This window comes from Cervus elaphus, chromosome 18 (genome assembly GCF_910594005.1).
Source record: "Cervus elaphus chromosome 18, mCerEla1.1, whole genome shotgun sequence".
Classification (NCBI taxonomy): Eukaryota; Metazoa; Chordata; class Mammalia; order Artiodactyla; family Cervidae; genus Cervus; species Cervus elaphus.
In genome coordinates this window covers 71,507,732-71,524,603 of record NC_057832.1, presented here as the reverse complement: position 1 = coordinate 71,524,603, position 16,872 = coordinate 71,507,732, and the positions used below count along the sequence as shown (strand labels likewise).

Here is a 16,872-nt window from a genome sequence, read left to right as displayed (position 1 = left end):
TTGGTTGGATCTCTTTGCAGTCTAAGGGACTCTCAAGAGTCTTCTCCAACACCGCAGTTCAAAAGCATCAATTATTCTGTGCGCAGCTTTCTGCATGGTCCAACTCTCACATCCATACATGACTACTGGAAAAACCATAGCTTTGACTAGATAGACCTTTGTTGGCAAAGTAATGTCTCTGCTTTTTAATATGCTGTCTAGGTTGGTCATAGCTTTTCTTCCAAGGAGCAAGCATCTTTTAATTTCATGGCTGCAGTCACCATCTGCAATGATTCTGGAGCCCCCCGAAATAAAGTCAGCTACTGTTTCCCCACCTATTTGCCATGAAGCGATGAGACCAGATGCCATGATCTTAGTTTTCTGAATGTTGAGTTTTAAGCCAACTTTTTCACTCTCCTTTCATCAAGAGGCTCTTTAGATCTTCGCTTTCTGCATAAGGTGGTGTCATCTGTGTATCTGAGGTTACTGATATTTCTCCTAGCAATCTTGATTCCAGCTTGTGCAGTCTGGCATTTCTCATGATGTACTCTGCATATAAGTTAAATAAGCAGGGTGACACTATACAGCCTTGATGTACTCCTTTCCCAATTTGGAACCAGTCTGTTGTTCCATGTCCAGTTCTAACTGTTGCTTCTTGACCAGCATACAGATTTTTCAGGAGGCAGGTAAGGTGGTATGGTATTCCCATCTTTCTAAGAATTTCCCACAGTCTGTTGTGATCCACACAGTCAAAGGCTTTGGTGTAGTCAATAAAGCAGAAGTAGACGTTTTTCTGGAACTCTCTTGCTTTTTCGATGATCCATGCAACGTATAGTCGGTGTAATATATTGAATTCGGACAAGATTTGGGTTCTGGAAATGAAAAGCCAGTATATACTATGCACTCTTTATGTGGTCGTTGAACCAAGCTCTTAATAGTATAATAGATCATTTAATTAAAAAAATTATAACAAGTGCTGTTACCACCCATGTGTATCATCTATATTTAGTGATAAAGAGGCCCAGAGTGCTCAGTGACTTGCACAAGAAAGCAACTAGTAGGTCATGGAAAGTGAAAGTGAAGTTGCTCAGTCATGTCCCACTCTTTTCGACCCATTGGACTGTAACCTACCAGGCTCCTCTGTCCATGGGATTTTCCAGGCAAGAGTACTGGAGTGGGTTGCCATTTCCTTCTCCAGAACTAAGATGCAAAAGTGTTAGGTGCTTAACTAGGTTGTGCTTTGAAACTGTATGTGATATATAATTTTTTTCAGCATTGAAATAATGGAAGAAACTGCAGAGGAAGTAAAAATAACAGCATAAGGGAAATACTTGCCAAAATATTCAAACTGTTAATAACACAAAACATGAAGAACTTCTTCAAATTTATTCAGGAAAATACAAACACACAGAAGCCATGCATAGACATCTGAAATTATACTGACATATGCCCTGGAACTTGGAAATTATCTTTTCTTCTAACAATGAAACCAATAAGAATTGTTGAATGAACGTAGATTTAGCCATTCATGTGTAACTGATCATGACCTTATGGGGCCTTCCCAGGATAGCTTTCTCCCCCATATCCTCTGCCAAAGCTCCTGTTTGAAGTACTCAGATAATAGTATCTTACGCATATTTCCTGAGTTTTTCTTTTTTCTTTTTCCCCTGAGTTATTCAGATGCTAAAAACTGCCACAAAATGTTAGAAATTAACTACTTGATTATCATGAGCCCAAGTCCCCATTGCACCGGAGCTGATCACATACCTTGGGACACCTCCCCCAACTTTGCCTTTAAAATTGCGTTTTGCTGAAACATTTCGAGGCATACAGGGTTTTTTTTGTTTTATCTTTTTTTTAAGCATCTTTGCCCCATTCTCCTTGAATAGCGTTGTAATAAAACTTTCTCTGCTCTGAGCTCTGACATTTGGGTCTGGCCTATCTGCCTGCACTGCAGGACACCCGGGTTCAATCCCTGGGTCTGAAAGATCCTCTGGAGAAGGAAATGGCAACCCACTCCAATATTCTTGCCTGGGAAATTCCATGTACAGATGAACCCGGCAGCCTACAGCTCATGGGGTCACAAAGAGTTGGACACGTGCTAAAGGCACACACACTTGCATTCCGCGACAGTGGAAGTTATCTGGGCCAATGAGTGACTATATGATGCCTTTTAAGACATTCAAATACAGTCAAGAAAAATGACATAGGGCTTTGGAAGCTGTGATTTACAAACAAAGGAAATGTAATCGCGTTGCAGGAAGAAGTTGGTCTGCAGAATCAAGAAGAGGAGAACCAAGGAAAGAAATCAGGTAGTGTTTTTCCAGGGTTGTTATCGAGCAGAAAATTCTGGGGAGTTCCAGAATACGCACAGTACGTATTCCTTCCTTTTTAAGGTGAACATGTACTGGGCCAGCAGCACCCCAGCCACCAGGGCGCACACACTTGCGCTCACCCTCGCCACGGCTGCTTCTTCCATGGACGCGGCCTCCTGCGCCTACCAGTTCAAGAGAAGAGGTCGCTGGGTGGCCAGGGCCTCTGATGCTCCTGCCCTGAAACCTACTGGGACCCCGCCCCCAGCCCCACCTCGCCCCGCCCCGCCGCACCCGAGCCCCGCCGCACCCGAGCCCCGCCCTAGCCACGCCTCCGGGGAAAGCCCCACCCTCGGGCGGCGGGGACGGAGCCTGGTTTGGGGGGTGTGGCTTCGTCCGCGCCAGAGGCGGGAGGCGGATTTCCTCAGAACCGGCTTCCAAGTCTGTCTGAGAACAGAAAACCGGAATCGAATTAATTCTGTTTCACCGCTAACGAGGAGTAGGCAATGGTTCGCTCCAGCCCCGCCCAGTAGAAATTTGATTCCAACAATCAGGAAAAATTCTCCGTCTTCCGCGCTCCGGAGACACTCAGGACTACAACCCCCAGAAGGCATTGGGACTCAGCGATCTGACTTGCGCAGAAGCGTTCGTTGTAAAGTGCTATGACAACAGGGCGAAGATGGCTTGGAGTTAGGCTTGAATCGGGAGGTGTCCCTTCCGCCGCTGCGGTCCTTTTTCTGCTACATCCCACTCACTGCCTCCTTCATCATTTCCTCCTCTTTGTGAGCAGCATTACTTTCCTCTGTTCTCTCCTGCGTGATCTCTGCCACGGGACTGATGCCGTTTTTCCTGCTCGTCTCTGAGGGTGACAGAGAGAGGATGCGGGAGAGCTACTTGATGGGATCACTCCAACTCCGTGGAACTGGTGGTGCTACCTGGTGAGACGCTCTCTTTGCCTGGGTCGTGGGACAAGTTGGATCAGGAGAAGGAGAAGGAGTAGTAAGGATTGCTTTTCTCTGCGACGTCCGATCTTGCTCGTCGTTCCAGCCCTGGGACCCTGGCAGACATTCTTAAAGGGAAAGCTGTAGAGACCGCGAAGGACGGTGGGGCAGGACCCACCTGATTCAGCATCAGGTAAGAAAGTATGTCTAGAATTAAACATCGCATTCATGAATGCCCTTTCCGTGTTTTATTTTTATTTTATTATATATATATATATATATATATATATACATATATATGTGTGTGTGTGTGTGTGTGTGTGTGTGTGTGTGTGTGTTTTATCAGATTGATTCTCTGATGCCATGTAATGGCTTTGGGAGATAGAGGATAACAGGTTTCTTATGGAATATGTTTGCATTCAAAAGAAAACAACCAGAACAATGTGTGTGTGTGTGTGACCCTGTGAACATGTCGAGAAAGGGTGATACGAATTTTTAAAGATTCCATTCAGGAGTGTCACATGGTGCACAAGCATTCTCCTGTGACACTTCAAGTCTCCTGAACAAATGGTCAAAGCAGTTCCCAGCCTGTGACTGAAGTAGGATGCGTGTACTAATACCCCTTAATTCCTTCTTGCAGTAGGATTATTCCTTCTCCTCCCTTTACATTGCAGACCACAGCAGTTTAGATGAACTGAAGTGAACTCTCTCTCTTCCCCAGTTCAATGCCCTGCAATTGACTCCAATTTTAAAGATCTTTCCCGCCTGCCTGCCCCACATCATCTCACTTTTACTTTAAAAATGAAACCATATCACAGACATCCACAAGTTGAGGATGCTGGAGGGAAAAGGATGAGTCTTAGCTAAAGTCTGTGAGTTTTCAGAGAGGGAGAAATTTTTCTAACCTCTTTCCGTATTTGCTGCAAATACGTAAACAGAGTATTTGTTGAAGATTTTTTGGTGAATAGATTGAAATATTATTTAGAATAATATATAAAAGAAACTTTGTAAATTCTGCAAATGATTTACAAGTTATAAGTTTAAGGAATTTTTCATTTTGTGTAATTATGAGTAATTGTTCTTAAATTACAACCACACACATGTTTTTGGTGAGACTTCTGGATGGAAACCTTCTTTGAAGGGGCAAAAAAAATCCAGTATCAATAGGATATAGTAATTTTTAAAGCTTTGCAACTTTTGAAGTTTGTAGCAAATCTTATCCCTCAGGATAAGGAATTTCTCAAAAATCATTGAAACACAAAGCATTCTTGCTGATTAATGAAAAGTTACTGTCATTCTTTTCAACTGCAGTTTAAATCTTCGTTCCAGAGGGGACGTTCGCATTCACATTTGTAGTTTTGTCTTGCTCAGAACATATCATAACCACCACCAGCACTACTGTTATTACTACTGCAAGGTTACTACTGACTCTTATCTGACATTTATTGAGTGCTTCCTATGGATTGGGCAGTGGGCTAAGTAGTTACATGTATTAGGCTATTTTATTCTCCCATCTTCCCAGAACAACTGGGAATCTAGAGGAAGAGGAACTTGTTTAAGGTCATACAGTTGAGGTCTGTCCAACTCCCTCTCCTGTGCTCTTTCATCTTTTGTGGCTTTTATTAAAATTTTAGCATTGAGTCTATAATATTGTCTTCAAAAGCAACATTCTTCTAACTCTGTGCATTTGTCATCTTGCCTGGACTGGAAGACCTGACCAATGTTTTCCAAAATTCGAGGCAGCACTAGCATGACCTGGAGAAAATAAAGCTCCTGAAATGAAAAGCAACAGTGTCAATGTCTTAGCCTCCTAATTTCAGCATCTGCCATCTCACCCACGTGTTCCTTCCAGAAGATTCTTGGGGTTATTATTGCCACAGCTGTTGTTCATCTAGCCATCCTTCCATATTTTAGGACTAAGCAAATGAGGTATTAAAACACCCACGTCTTGAATGAAAACTAAATCTGAGTAAACTTGGTGTGGGAGATAACATATATATAAGTATTAAAAACAAAAAAGAAAGTGAGAAGCGTGGAAGAGAATTTCTGGAGGTTAAGGGATAAAGAGATGAGTTCTTGTTTAATATTCTATTAAGGTCTAAGAGATCAGTCTTTTGTGGCTATTTATAATATGCATCTGTTAAAACCTTCTAATTATTGTTTTCTAATCATCCTTTAAAATTTTAACTAAATATGGGAGATACTTTCCTGAGGTCTGAACTCACAGTGATTAGAAGTAATGTTAACAGAGTTATAGCTTTTTAACTGTTGTGAGGTGGCTGCCCTTTTTTATAAGTAAATAGTCTGGTTTTGGGTGTTACTTCCAACTTCTTGCTATTCATAGTTGTGATCACTTGGGCAGGTTTCTTAACCTCTCTTTGTTCAAGAATACCTATAAAATAGTATCTATGGTTTACTTTGTAGTTTTGTTGTGAAGATTAGAATACTTGCAAATCACTTAGAATGGTACCTGGAGCCTTGGTAAATGCTTAGTAAATGTTAGCTATTATTTTCTTTTCTAGTGAAGGGAGATGATAGCCATGAAAAACCTGATATTTGGTTTTTATTTTACATTTATTTAAAAAACAGAAAAGGGCTTCCCTGATAACTCAATGGGTAAAGAATCCGCCTACAATGCAGGATACAAAGGAGATGCAGGTTCTATCCCTGGGTCAGGAATATCCCCAGGAGGAGGAAAATGGCAGCCCATTCAAAAATTCTAGCCTGAAGAATCTCGTGGACAGAGGAGCCTGGTGGGCTACAGTCTAGAGGGTTGCAAAGAGTCGAACATGACTAAGTGACTAAGCACAACAGACAAAAAATAGAAAATTATTAAGGAGCTGGAAATCAACACTGAATGAATAGCGGATAAAATGCAAATTCTTATTTCTTACTTTTATTGAAGACAATTAATTAAATAAAATTAAAATCAATTTCTGCATATTGAACTATTGTCATTTGGAATATTTTAAATTTGTTTTTATAACAAAAAAAGCCAGATTTCATGGCTGAAAATGCCTTATTACCATTGTTTCTTCCTTCTTCCTTTCCTGCCAGTAATAGACCTCTGCCATCCAACTGCTTACCTTAATATGTTAAAGTCAAGACCTGTATGTTTTTGAACTTGGAAAATGAATTAGCATCTTATATGAGTTTTAATTTATGGTTAATTTTTTTCTCTCTCAATGGGGTAGGATGTCCTTCTAGGAGAAAGGGTAGAATTTATTTTGCTAATCTTCTGAATTTAATTTGCCAACCTGTTGTTGTTCTGATAGAGTGGTAAATGTGGCCAAAATACAGGAGTATCCTACTTTTAAAAAGGTGAAACTTTGGGACTTCCTTTTGATCCAGTGACCAGGACTCCAAGCTTCCAATGCAGGAGGCCTGGGTTCGATCCCTGGTCAGGGAACTGGATCCCACACGCTGCAAGTAAAGATCCCACATGCTGCAATGAAGTTCAAAGATCCTATGTGCCCCAAGTAAGATCCAGTGCAGCCAAATAAAAAATAAAACATTTTAGAAAATGAAAAGTAAAAATAAAGGTACTTAATTATTAAAAAGAGTAAAATATTATTTTATTATTTTTTATTATGGGAAATTTTAAACATAAATAAAAGCATAAATAATAGTAAAGCAGTCCCCCATATGTTCATCACTATTTACTCTTTAAAAAATAGCAGCTTTATTGAAATATAATGCACATGCCATACAATTAAACTATTTAATGTATACAATTCAGTTTTTTTCATCTGTTCACAGATATGTGCAACCATCAGTTGCACGAGAGTAAATCTTAGAATATTTTTATCACCTCAGAAAGAAACCTTATACCGTGTACTTATAACTTTCCTGTCTTCTCCTCTCCTTCAAACCTGAGAAACCACCAACTTACTTTGTCTCTATGGATTTGTGTATTCTGTACATTTTATATAAATGGAATCATATAATATGTTGTCTTTTGTGATTGGCTTCTTTCTCTTGAAGTAATGTTTTCAAGTTTCATCTGTGTTGCAGCATATGTTAGTTACTTCATTCCTTTCATCATTGACTGATATTCACTGTTTGGCTATGCTACTTTGTGTTTATATATTCATTAATTTGTAGGCAATTGGGTCATTTCCACCTTTTGGGTATTATGAGTAAGGCTCCTATAAGCATGAGTTTATTTCTGGACTCTCAGTTCTTTCTTATTTGTCTATGTCTACTCATATGTCTATGTCTACTCATACTGTCCTGATTCCTGTTGCTTTGTAGTAATTTTTGTAATGGGAGAAATATGAGTTCTCCAGTTTTGTTCTTTTAAAAGATTTTTTTGGCCATTCTGAGTCCCTGGTCATTCTATAAGAATTTCAGCAGAAGCCTGTCAATTTGTACAAAGAAGCCATGGAAATCTGGTAGGGATTGCACTAAATGTGGAGATCAATTAGGGAAGTATTGCCATCTTAATAACGTTAAGGCTTCAGAACCATCAACATGGTGTGTTTTCCTGTTTAGATCTTTTATTTCTTTTGACTATATTTTGTAGTTTTCAGAGTATATATTTTATATATAATTTGTTACTTTTATTCCCAAGTGTTTAATTCTTTGGATGCTATTGTAAATGCAGTTGTTTCTTATTTTCGGATTGTTCATTGCCAGGACATAGAAATACAGTTGATTTCTGTATGTTGATATTGTATCCTTCAACCTTGCTGAATTGTTTATTAGCTCTAATAGTTTTTGTTTGTTTGTTTGTTTTTACTGAATTCTTGAGGATTTTCTATATACAAGTTCATGTCATCTGTGAGTAAAGATAGTTTTACTTCTTCCTTTCCAATCTGGAAGCCTTTAATTTTTTCCCACTCAATTGGCTAATTTTCAGCCTCCAGTATAATAGTCAAATGAAGTGGTTAAGAAGGACATCCTAGACTTGTGTCTGATATTAGGTAGAAAGCATCCAGTCATTCACCATTAAGTATGGTATAAACTATGAGTTTTGCATGTGAGTGTTCTCTTTCTGTTTGAAGAAGTTCCTTTCTATTCCTAGTATGTTGAAAACATAGGTGCTAATAATCAATAAACAATCTATAATGAGAATAGAAGAGCTTTATTTGAGTCAGACTGAGGGCCACAGCCTGGGAGACACAGATTCAAGAACAAGATTTGTACAACTTTATAACCACAAAGTTACATAAGTTGTTTGTCGAGAATTAGGACTGGAACTTGAAAGGATGCTTATTAAGCTAGGATTTATTGGGGTTTGAAATAGTTGCAGAGTTGTGAGGAAAGACTTTTGAGATTATAAGGTAGCTGTTAGCAGATATTGTTTTGAAAACTGCTGCATGTATCATTGAGTTTGATACAGTTCAGATAATCTAAGTTCTCAGTGATGCAGTAACATGAATAAAATACATCCACTATGGCCATCTGGCTCCATTTTGGATGTCTGAATCACAGTTACTCCATTTTGATTTTTAAATGCACTCTTTTCTTTAATGGTTCAAGCAGATGTACCATGCATATTTGACAGGCTATAAGACAGGCTATTCGACAGGCTGCTGTAGTTCATGTAAAGTTTAAATTAAATTATATATAAGCCAGAATGACTTCCCCATATCTCATATGTGAAAATTTCTTCCATCAAGAGTTTTTACAATTAAAGAGTTTTGGATTTTGTCAAATGCTTTTTCTGACTCTGTTGATATTGTCAGGCGAGTGTATTCTCCTTGGTTCTGTCTTGTCACAACAAAGATTTGGAGTGATGGACATTAAAGCCCTCAGCACCTCACAGCTCTTGCGTCTTGGATAGACCGTGTTATAGCTCTCAGGTCTCCAACAGACCGTGTTATAGCTCTTAGACAAATCAGTGTTTCAGCTCCGTGTTACAGCTCTATTTTATCTAGCAAATAGCAGGAGAATCCATCCTCAAGGCAGAATGGCATACCGACCCAAAGGCAGAATGGCATACCGACCCAAAGACAGGAAGAAAAGAGAATGGGGGAGCGCGCCAGCGCACAGGAGAGGGAGGGAGGGAGCGCGAGAGCGCTTTGGCTCCTCTTTTTATATGTCTTTTCCTACCCCCCTGGGCCTGCTTTATGTAATTTGGGCTAGCTGGGAGTGCAGTTTCTTCTACCTGAGGTCCTCACTCTGGTCCTTGGATCTTCCTCTGTTCTATTTTCATGGGCTTTTCCCTTCCTTGTCTTTAAAAAGCGACCGCCATTTTGGACTCCTGTTTCCTATTCTAACTACCTGACAGTATGATAAGGTGGTTTTTTACTTTTACTTTACTGGTTTTGTTGCAGGAAGGGGGACCCCTTCCAGGGCCCGAAACTGGGCTCTTGTCTAACACTCGGAAATGAATTGTCCGAGGAGACACATGCTGACAAAGCAAGAGATTTTATTGGGAAAGGGCACCCGGGTGGAGAGCAGTAGGTAAGGGAACCCAGCAGAACTGCTCTGCGTGGCTCGCAGTCTTGGGTTTTATGGTGATAGGATTAGTTTCCGGGTGGTCTTTGGCCAATCATTCTAATTCAGAGTCTTTCCTGGTGGCCCACGCATCGCTCAGCCAAGATGGATGCTAGCAAGAGGGATTCTGGGAAGTGGACGGACAGGTAGTGTCTCCTCTCGATCTTTCCCGAACTCTTCCGGCTGGTGGTGGCCTATTAGTTCTGTATTCCTTATCAGGATCTCCTGCCATAAAACAACTCATGCAAATGGTTACTATGGTGCCTGGCCAGGGTGGGCGGTTTCAATCAGTGTGCTTCCCCTAACAACTACAACTCTGTTGCTTGACCACCAGCCAATCATCCCAGCAGTGCCTCCTGTTTCTGGGGACCAGTGATGACCATCCTGTTAGGTCTCCTGTTTGGCCCCTGTCTATTTTACCTCTGAGAGGTGCTCTGACAGTTTCAAACTAAGTTGCTGTTATTACAAGAGTAAAAGCTGGTTTCAGATGTGGAACACCCCAACTTAGATCAGGTAGAGAGAGACTTCTGCTCTGCTAGGCAGGCCTACGCCCAGGCACAGCAGGAAGAAGTTACAGAAGAAAGAGACCTCCGCCCCAATTCCCAAGAAGCATCTTGAGTATGAAGTCTCTCAGGGGGGAGTTGTTAGGGGAAGCACACTGATTGAAACCGCCCACCCTGGCCAGGCACCATAGTAACCATTTGCATGAGTTGTTTTATGGCAGGAGATCCTGATAAGGAATACAGAACTAATAGGCCACCACCAGCCGAAGAGTTCGGGAAAGATCGAGAGGAGACACTACCTGTCCGTCCACTTCCCAGAATCCCTCTTGCTAGCATCCATCTTGGCTGAGCGATGCGTGGGCCACCAGGAAAGACTCTGAATTAGAATGATTGGCCAAAGACCACCCGGAAACTAATCCTATCACCATAAAACCCAAGACTGCGAGCCACGCAGAGCAGTTCTGCTGGGTTCCCTTACCTACTGCTCTCCACCCGGGTGCCCTTTCCCAATAAAATCTCTTGCTTTGTCAGCATGTGTCTCCTCGGACAATTCATTTCCGAGTGTTAGACAAGAGCCCAGTTTCGGGCCCTGGAAGGGGTCCCCCTTCCTGCAACAGTTTGGTATATTTTTTAAATTAATTTTGGATGTTAAACTAACATTGCATTCCTGGGGGTAAATTACACTTGGCCATGGTGTTTAATTCTAATAATATATTGTTTGATTCACATTGCTGGTGTTGTGTTGAAGATTTTTACATATACATTTGTAAGAGACACTGGTCTATAGTTTTCTTTTCTTGTATTTGTCTAGTTTTGTTATCAGTGTAACACTAGCTTCATAGAATGAGTTGGGAAGTGATCCCTCCTGTTTTATTTTTGGAGAGATTAGTGAACAATTGGTGTTAAACTTTTAAAAAACCTTTGGTGGAATTTACCGACTGAGCCTAGTCTTTCCTCCCTTTCTTTGAGCCTGGTCTTTTTTTGTAGCTGGTTTTTTGGTTACTACTTCAGTCTTTCTACTCTTTATAAGTCTGTTCAGATTTTCAATTTCTTCTGTAGTCAGCAACAGATAGGTGGCAGCAGGACAAATAATGCTGACGCCCTGCTCCTCCTGGGAAAATGGTTTTCTGATTGGGAGCTGTGGGGAGAGGGTTCTTGGCCGTACCAGTCTGGCATGCAATACTGTCTTGCTGAACTAGGACTATGGAGGAAGGAGTGTTAGTTTAAATATTACAGACTCTTACTGTTCTTACTGAGTTTTAGATTTTTAGTGTTTCTTTATTTGCTGTAAGCTCCTAGGACAACTTCTAGAGATGTTAAATGATTATTTAAAAAAATAATTTTCAGAGTTTCACTGGGAAGTGGGCCCATGGAACTTCTCACATGTCATGCCGAAAGTGGAATTCTCTGAAACTTTAAGTTGTAGAACATATGGTTGTGGGAGAAATACCTGTATTATCACAAGATTTCATCAGAGTTTCATTAGATATCAATGTGCTCTGGAGTCTGTAAGACTTATATTTAAGAGCAAGTAGGTGATGCTAGTGGTGAAGAACCTCCCTGCCAATGCAGGAGATGCAAAGAGACGTGGGTTTGATCCCTGAGTCAGAAAGATTGCTTGGGGTGGGGCATGGCAACTCTCTCCAGTATTCTTGTCTGGAGACTCCCCATGAGCAGAGGAGCCTGGTGGGCTATAGGCCATAGGGTTCTAGAGTCGGACACGACTGAAATGACTGAGTGAATGAGCAATAAAAATGATTATGTATAAGCTTATTAGGAACACAGCTGATATGTGCAAAGGGAAATTTTTCATAGGTGTGTTTTATTTTTCAAGCCAAAAGATTAGCATTTTTTTTTTTTTTTGCAGATAAGTAGGGATATCTAGCAACCTACGGTTGTTCAGACTTGCTGTCCAGTCTATGAAGCCAAAGTGGAAAGGAATTCCCCTTTGAAATCTTTTGTCCTGCAGCCTAAGCTATCGTGTAAAAATACACCAATTTTTGAGAAAAGGAAATTAATGATGTAAAAATTTAGCACAAATGAAGGTTTGTGTTTTCTTATTTTCTTGGGAGTGGCAGTGCACCTTTCTCTGCTTCTGCCTTTGAAATTGAAAAGAGAGGCACTGGGAGACATGCTACTGACCATCAGTCCAAATTGTTAGTTTCCCTATTGTTCATTAATTTTTTAAAGATGTTAGACCTATTCAGCAGTTGATTGTCCACAATGGTGAGTGATAACACCTGGGTCATGGGCGAACCAGTGTGCTGAATTTTGATGTAATGTTAATTCATGCCGTTCTGTTATATATTAGGGCTTCCCAGGTGGCACAGTATTAAAGAATACGACTGGCAAGCAGGAGACATGGGTTTGATCCCTGGGTGGGGAAGATCCTTTGGAAAAGGAAATGACAGCCCACTCCAGTATTCTTGCCTGGAAAATTCCATGGACAGAGGAGCCTGGTGGGCTACAGTCCATGGGGTCACAGAGAGTCAGACACGACTGACTGTGCATGCTCCCTATGTATTAACTTATGTTTTGTCCTGGTATGAAGGTAAGTTGGTCTGAAATGAAGTAGCTGTGGTCTTGTGAAGAAGAGCCATTTGTTGGACCTAGGTTTAAAAATAACACCCCTCCCCCCCTTTTAAAAATTAGAACAAAGCAAAACAAAAAAACCCTCTCTACTGACCCATGCTTTTTCAGTGTTTTGGATATTAAATTGCAGGCAGTGACAACCTAACAAGACCAGGTCTAGAGATCTGGAGAGGGTATGCAGAAATGCTTCTGCTATTAGCTCTGTAATCTAGATAGGGATCAAGACTATCCCCAAGGAAAAGAAATGCAAAAAGGCAAAATGGCTGTCTGAGGAGGCCTTACAAATAGCTGTGAAAAGAAGAGAAGCGAAAAGCCTAGGAGAAAAGGAAAGATATACCTATTTGAATGCAGAGTTCCAAAGAGTAGCAAGGAGAGATAAGAAAGCCTTCCTCAGTGATCAGTGCAAAGAAATAGAGGAAAACAATAGAATGGGAAAGACTAGAGATCTCTTCAAGAAAATTAGAGATACCAAGGGAACATTTCATGCAAAGATAGGCTCAATAAAGGACAGAAATAGCATGGACCTAACAGAAGCAGAAGATATTAAGAAGAGGTGGCAAGAATACACAGAGGAACTGTACAAAAAAAGATCTTCATGACCCAGATAATCACGATGGTGTGATCACTCACCTAGAGCCAGACATTCTGGAAAGTGAAGTCAAGTAGGCCTTAGGAAGCATCACTATGAACAAAGCTAGTGGAGGTGATGGAATTCCAGTTGAGCTACTTCAAATCCTGAAAGATGATGCTGTGAAAGTGCTGCACTCAATATGTGAGCAAATTTGGAAAACTCAGCAGTGGCCACAGGACTGGAAAAGGTCAGTTTTCATTCCAATCCCAAAGAAAGGTAATGCCAAGGAATGCTCAAACTACTGCACAGTTGCACTCATCTCACATGCTAGTAAAGTAATGCTCAAAATTCTCCAAGCCAGGCTTCAGCAATACATGAACCATGAACTTCCAGATGTTCAAACTGATTTTAGAAAAGGCAGAGGAACCAGAGATCAAATTGCTAACATCCATTGGATCATCGAAAAAGCAAGAGAGTTCCAGAAAAAACATCTATTTCTGCTTTATTGACTATGCCAAAGCCTTTGACTGTGTGGATTACAACAAACTGTGGAAAATTCGTCAAGAGATGGGAATGACAGACCACCTGACCTGCCTCCTGAGAAATCTGTATGCAGGTCAGGAAGCAACAGTTAGAACTGGACATGGAACAACAGACTGGTTCTAAATTGGGAAAGGAATACATCAAGGCTGTATATTGTCACCCTGCTTATTTAACTTATATGCAGAGTACATCATGAGAAATACTGGGCTGGAGGAAGCACAAGCTGGAATCAAGATTGCCAGGAGAAATATCAGTAACCTCAGATATGCAGATGACACCACCCTTATGGCAGAAAGTGAAGAAGAACTAAAGAGCCTCTTGATGAAAGTGAAAGAGGAGAGTGAAAAAGTTGGCTTAAAGCTCAACATTCAGAAAACTAAGATCATGGCATCTGGTCCTATCACTTCATGGCAAATAGATGAGGAAACAGTGGAAAGTGGCTGACTTTATTTTTTTGGGCTCCAAAATCACTGCAGATGGTGACTGCAGCCATGAAATTAAAAGATGCTTACTCTTTGGAAGCAAAGTTATAACCACCCTAGACCAACCTAGCTTATTAAAAAGCAGAGACATTATTTTGCCAACAAAGGTCTGTCTAGTCAAGGCTATGGTTTCTCCAGTAGTCATGTATGGATGTGAGAGTTGGACTGTAAAGAAAACTGAGCGCCGAAGAATTGATGCTTTGAAACTGTGGTGTTGGAGAAGACTCTTGAGAGTCTCTTGGACTGCAAGGAGATCCAACCAGTCCATCCTAAAGGAGATCAGTCCTGAGTATTCATTGGAAGGACTGATGTTGAAGCTGAAGCTTCAATACTTTGGCCACCTGATGCAAAGAGCTGACTCATTTGAAAAGACCATGATGCTGGGAAAGATTGAAGGCAGGAGGAGAAGGGGATGACAGAGGATGAGATGGTTGGATGGCATCACTGACTCAATGGACATGAGTTGGGTAAACTCTGGGAGTTGGTGATGGACAGGGAGACCTGGAGTACTCTGGTCCATGGGGTCGCAAAGAGTCGGACATGACTGAGCTACTGAACTGAACTGGACTTAGGGGAGTCATATACCTGTAGAATGAGAAGACTAGCTGATTGATCAGTTCCTTCTAGCTGTGGAGGCTCTTGATTTTAAAAGTGAGTCTTTTTTTTTCTGAACTTTTGAAAGATAACTAGTGGCAGGGGTCACAGGAAAAAGGAAGAGAAGTAGAGCATTGCTATGAGAAAACATCCACATAGGCTATCAGGTATCATTTCAACTAGTGTTTTTCAAACTTTAAGGTGCATGTGAATCACTTGGGGTAGAGTTGGGATTCTCAGTTTTCACAGTTTCATCTTGGGTGATGCTGACCTGCTAGTCCAGGGACTACACTTGGGGTAGCAAAGCTAAATAATCTAGAAAAGGAGGACTTTCAGAAGCTAATGAAGTGGTAGGTGACTAAGGAGAAATTGATAGAGCAGGAGAAACAGGAAGGAACTAAATGTTGCCAGTTGTACTTTGTTAATAGGAATAGATATTCAATTTTATGATAGAAGTCCATGAGAAATTACTGCTTGGTGTAGAACAGTTCCATTTACACACAGTGTTGGAGAGTTAGTTTTTCATATTGGAGATTCCTCCCCCCCCCCACCTTTATTCTAGCAAGCTGAAAAAATTTGTTCACTAACAAAGGTTTTAAGGCCATGTTCACATAATAGGTATTTTCATCTGATGCAGTCATGTGTGTTTATAGTCACACTACAGGTAAAATACACTTTTCGCCTTTCCTGATTATGCTTTTTGTCCTCTTAAGTAATAAGTCATAGTCATGACGATGACTATATTCTGACTGCTGTGAGACCTCCTAGTGAATACTGTTGAATTGGGGTGGTATTCTGCCCTGGGCTGCAAGAGAATGATGTGTTTTTATTGTGGCAGTCCAATGGTACGATGTGTTAAAATTTTCCAATGTATCTCGAGTGTGTAATGGGAATACATGGCATTTATTAAGTACTGTTACATCCTTCTCAAATTAAAAAATCCAATAAAAGTATAATAGAAGTGTTTATTATGGTTTTGAATATTTGCTATGAGATTTGAAGTTTAGTCATCTGGCAATCTGTATGGTTTTACATAGTGCTATTATTAATAACAGGTGATATAGATGGTTTTTCAGAAACTCTCCCACATGTTAAAACTCATGATAAGTTTATTTACCTGCTAGGTGTTTTTGCTTAACTTTCATGAACACCTTGCCTTTACCTGACTACTTTCTTTTTTAACATAAAGAGAGGGCCTTACATGGACTTGTTGTTTCTTTAAAATTGTCACTTTGAAAGGATTTTATGATCACATAGAAGCTGCAAAAATAGTGGTTTCCCAGTGATAAAGTACAATTATCAAAGCCATTAAATTGACATTAGTACAATAAATATTGAGCTATGCCATGTAGGGCCATCCAAGACCATCATGGTAATACTGTTCTTTAAGATCTTTTGTGTAATACACAGTTCTTCTGTGTATTCTTTCCATCTCTTCGTGATCTCTCCAGTGTCTGCTAGGTCCCCACTGTTTCTGTCCTTTATTGTGCCCATCTTTGGGCAAGATGTTCCCTTGATATCTCCAATTTTCCTAAAGAACTCTCTAGTCTTTCCCCCAATTACTGAAAAGATCAAGAAGAGACGGAAAGAATACATAGAAGAACTGTACAAAAAAGATCTTAGTGAATTGGATTACTACGATGGTGTGGTCACTCACCCAGAGCCAGACATTCTGGAGAGTGAAGTCAGGTGGATCTTAGGAAGCATTGCTGTTAATAAAGCTAGTGGATACGATGGAATTCTAGTAGAACTATTCAAAACCCTAAAGGATGATGCCATCAAGGTGCTGCATTCAATATGTCAACAAATCTGGAAGACCTAGAAGTGGCCACAGGACTGGAAAAGGTCAATCCTCATCCCAATTCCAAGAAGAGTAGTACTAAAGAATGTGCTAATCATTGGACAATTGCA

General features: G+C 40.6%; 1 protein-coding gene across 4 annotated transcripts in view; it reads left to right on the top strand.

Annotated features, from left to right (window-relative positions):
• The first annotated feature begins 2,673 nt into the window (after nt 1-2,673).
• The window catches only part of BBS9 (Bardet-Biedl syndrome 9), a 446,238-nt gene continuing 432,039 nt past the window's right edge, over nt 2,674-16,872 (top strand). For 2 of the 4 annotated variants that reach the window (XM_043873466.1, XM_043873465.1), the window contains exon 1: nt 2,677-3,425. The gene's annotated coding sequence lies outside the window, so the exon portion shown is untranslated. Of the gene's footprint in view, nt 3,426-16,872 lie in introns of all 4 variants that reach the window. The other 2 variants (XM_043873468.1, XM_043873464.1) reach the window with 2 other exon arrangements.